Below are 4,451 nucleotides of genomic sequence, written 5' to 3' on the forward strand. Positions count from 1 at the left end.
TATGACACATTTTACTAACTTTTAGATATCATTGTCATGTTTTTCTTCATTGCAGAAGATTCTACTTCTTTTTATCATTTTGAGATTTATTTTACAAGATTCTACTTTCTCTCTAGCCTTTTGGAGCTCCTCCTCTAGTCTACAATTTTTTTTTCACTTAATAATTTTTTTTTACATCAATTAAAGAAAGTGAAGACTCTTCCTATAATTTTTTTTCAACTATACTAGTTTCTTTTAGACAATAGAGCAATCTAAAAATAATTAGATAATAGTTATGGAGAGAACACTCTCTCTCAGCTAATGAAATCCTTCTAAAATATAGCGGCTATCATTATTTCATACTACAAGAATAGCATTACTTTGAGTCATGTCGAATGATAAGTTTGGTAAGGGCTCTTCTTTTTGAACAAGCCAAACAAAGTTTAATCCTTTATTTTTAGTTCTTCCCATAGGCTAGAACTACATGTTAGAAGTCTAATGGGAAAGTAAGATCCCAAGAGAACATGGCTGTGGGGGTGAATCAGGATCCATAAAACTTATCTCACTCCAAACACTTAACACATCTGATATCTTTCACCTTAAACCCTTACCTCAACAATATCATGTAAATCACATAAATATTTATCGCTATGATGTACTAGATTTAACAACTAATTACATCCATGAAATATGTAAGAAAATGATCAACACATAACACAAAGATTTTGGTTACCTAGAAACCTCCAAGGTGAAGGTAAAACTAGGGTGGGGATGACACTCACAAATCTTCACTACTACAACAATAAAGTTTTCCTATTAGGGCTACAATTTTGATCACTTCTAATGATTTACCCTATGAGGGGTCTTCCCTATTAGGAGCTTACAAGACTTATGCAGTCTACCTTGATCAAAGGATTTAAAACTTAAAACTAAGTAAGAACTATGTTAAGAGATTTACAACAGTTTGTTAGGACTACTTTAGTAAGAGATTTACCTTGAAACAATTGCTAGAATGTATTAGTACCCAATCCTTTAGTTTGCACTTCAAATATTGATAATAAATCTCCTCTTTACAAATTTTGATCTAATCTTTAATTTAATAGATCTTTATTCTTCCCTTCACTACTCTACTCGGTCGCTATGTATGGTTTACTTTCACACTTCACATACAACATCCTAACTCGTAGCATCTCTTGCATTAAATTCTCATCTCATATGAAATTAGGGTTTTGATCCTTCTCTTATAACCATTTGTAGAAGTTTCTAGATCATGATCAACAATCTAAATCTCTCTCTTTTTCCACTTAGTCCTATTGGGTGGTCATTTTACATAAGGTCAATGGCAAGAATCCATTGTCCAATTCCTCTCTTGAAAAGCTAATCCTTTTGGGATCAACTCCAAGGTTCAGTATTTATCTTGTGATATACCAAAATCTGCTCAGTTGAAGATAAATGTGATTGTTCATGAGGAGGCCTTTGTTGGTTCTACTATGATCTTAGAATGAAGTAAATCTATTTTTTGTCTCAAAATAACACACACAAGAACAATATTTTTGTATTTTTTGAGTTTTTTAACTAATACAATCTAACAGTGCAACTAAAATGAGTGTTGGGCTTTAATTTCTTTTTCTTAAATGAAGTCTACCCTACATTTCTTTGGTTATATTTCTAGTTTAGAATGTAGGAGGCTTGTCATTTTTTATACTAATTTGGCAGGTGTCAAAGTTGAGAAGTTGCAAGGAAATTTTATTGAGTAAGTTGACAAAGTTAATGGTTGTTTAGAAATCCTAACCAGTGGTTTGACTGAAGCTGTAGCTTTTCCTCCTGCCCTTTTGAGTCCTAGGCTACTTTAGTTGTGTATTGACCACTATGATGTGAGAACCAGTGTTGTCTATCCTAGGGAAATTGTTTCATCAATATTGTGTCTACCTGAGTGTACCTTTGCTACTTTTAGCCCTACCCAGTCTCTAGTTGAATATTAAGGAACTCTAGATAAATACCATAACATGTTGGCTAGGAAATGGATAGAGACTAATTATAAAGGTAGCTCAAGACTACACAAAGTAATAAAAAAGGATCATATGAAGCCTCATGCTCATGACCTCATGGTTTTATTGCACTGATTTAAAGGTTCTTCATATGTTTTCCTCTTTGAAGATTGCATGTATCGTAATGTAGAAATCATTCTAAAAAGAAACAATTTTTCTATTGGGCAGAACTAATAGCTAATTCATTGAAAAACCAACTCAAACATGCTAAAGTGTCTAAAGAGAATTTCTACATGTCTTCCTATTTGACCTATTACATTACTTGTGTCAGCAATATTAATTCTCTTCCTCATGAAACTTGGAATGAAGATGTAATTGTCTACTAGTACTTTTCCTACTCCAAAGAGATAGAGTGTTGGAAGATTTTTAGAGAACACATGATGGGTTGATAGAAAGTGTACATTTGAAACTCAAAAAAGAACCCATGCTAAGGATATCCCCAGAAGCCCAATAGCTAATTCAAGTTGATGTGAGCTATTTTATTCAATTTACTAAATTCACATGCTTATAGATATGGGGATTTGAAGAAGAACTAGTGAAACTACCTCGATCTGCTCTAGACTATTTTATCATAGATGAAATTTGTAGATAGTTATTTTCAGTGATTAAAGAAAATCTACCTCGGGAAGAGTGGGAGTCTATTTTTCTTGTTAAGCTCAGTTCTTTAACCTGTAGCAACATGATTAATGCCTTAGTGGTTGGTACCGAATTTCTTAGTTTCAATTTTGGATCCTACCAAGGAAGGAGAAATTTTGATAGCAAAATTTTTGTAGCTAAAGTACTTGGTTTGAAAGGTCAGTCACCTATAGTTCCACATTTAGAAGATCTATAGCAAGATTGTAATGGTGAGGAAGAAGTGATAAAGAAGGATCATTCAAGATTAACTCTTCCACAAATTAATTCTCTCAAATTTCAATTTCAATTGGAAGAAGTAGTTGAGGATGGTTCAGATATCATTAAACCAGGATGGGAAGAAGCAAGTGAACAAAAAAAAATAGAGGTAGACTAGAGCCAGGATGAGGAAGATGATATAAATTTGAGAACAAAATCTATTCTCATTCACATAGATAACTGGTTAAGGAGAAGAAACATGAAAGCTATCAATGAAAAATAAACTAGAAAATCCCCAAAGGTGGTTTCTTTCTTTGAAATGTTAACCACTGACATCCTAATTTTGTCTTATGTTGTAGGTAACACTTTGACTCACAATAAGTAGAAAAGAACACCATCTCCTAAACAAACCATGGCCCCTAGAACCAGGTCAAAGACTAGATCTAAGGCACTCATGTAGCAAGAGATTCAAAAGGAGAAAATGATGTCTCAAGGACAAGGTTTAGGAGAAGAACTTAGTTTCTCAAATAATCTAGATGGTGATGTGTAGTTAATAGATGCTCCTTTGTTGGACCAGTTTGAATTCATGACTCCTCCTAGGGGAAGACAAGGGATGAATTCTAATCCTACTATTCCATCATGGTTGTCTAATTCACTCAGCAAAAAGAAAAACCTACAACTAATGTCTACACCTGTCAAAGATATCATCACCAAATATATAGCTCATGGTTCTAAGAGTAAAAAGATGAAGAGTGATGCATGTTTGATCAAGGACCCAGTAATCAAAAAGGTAACAATAGAGGTGGCCACCTACAAATAGAAAGATGAATCTAGAGAAATTGACACCGAAGGCTTTAAGGTCACCACTATAGAATTGGTGGCCATTACCAGAGACATTGGTAATCACTTCTTTAAATTCTCTATAGACCATATGCTAACTTAGTCAGAAAAGTATGGAAAAGAGAAGAAAGAGCTAAAGGCACTGGTAATTACTATGGATGCTTATATAGATTCATTAATGAATTTGGGCACTCTTCCATTGGTTAAAACTCTACAGTCATTTGATCCCAATTCCTTAGATAGCCAGCAGTTTGTTAAGTAGATGTAAAGGGGTAAACTACTCTCAGATGTATTACAAGAATGGGTGGCATGTATAATAAAATAAGGTAGTAAATTCATTATGGAGTTTACCACCACTTACATTGAAGGGGAGGTGTTGTTAGGTGAAATTCAAACTCTTGTGCCAAAATGGGAGGCTAATTAGAATTGATGCCAAGCTATTGTTTTCAAAGTTCATGAAGTAGAAAAATATGAAGTGTTGAATTTTTTGAGTTAAAATCCAATGAAAACTATAGACTCGTGCATGTTGTTCATCCTAAAGAGAAATATGGGTCTAAAGGAGGTGATTTACAAAGGAGCCATTGAAGAGATGTGCTTAGTGGAAGTTGAAATTCCTAGAATACATAAAGAACCCCTAAAGGATATGCATGTTGTTAATCCTATAGGTATCTAGCAATTCAAATATGGCTACATGGACTCAAAAGTCTTAACCAAAAATTTCAATGATGCTGTGACAGGAGTCAGGGACAATGA

Source organism: Cupressus sempervirens, chromosome 7 (assembly GCF_028749045.1).
Source record: "Cupressus sempervirens isolate cs-2001-9-10 chromosome 7, ASM2874904v1, whole genome shotgun sequence".
Classification (NCBI taxonomy): domain Eukaryota; kingdom Viridiplantae; phylum Streptophyta; class Pinopsida; order Cupressales; family Cupressaceae; genus Cupressus; species Cupressus sempervirens.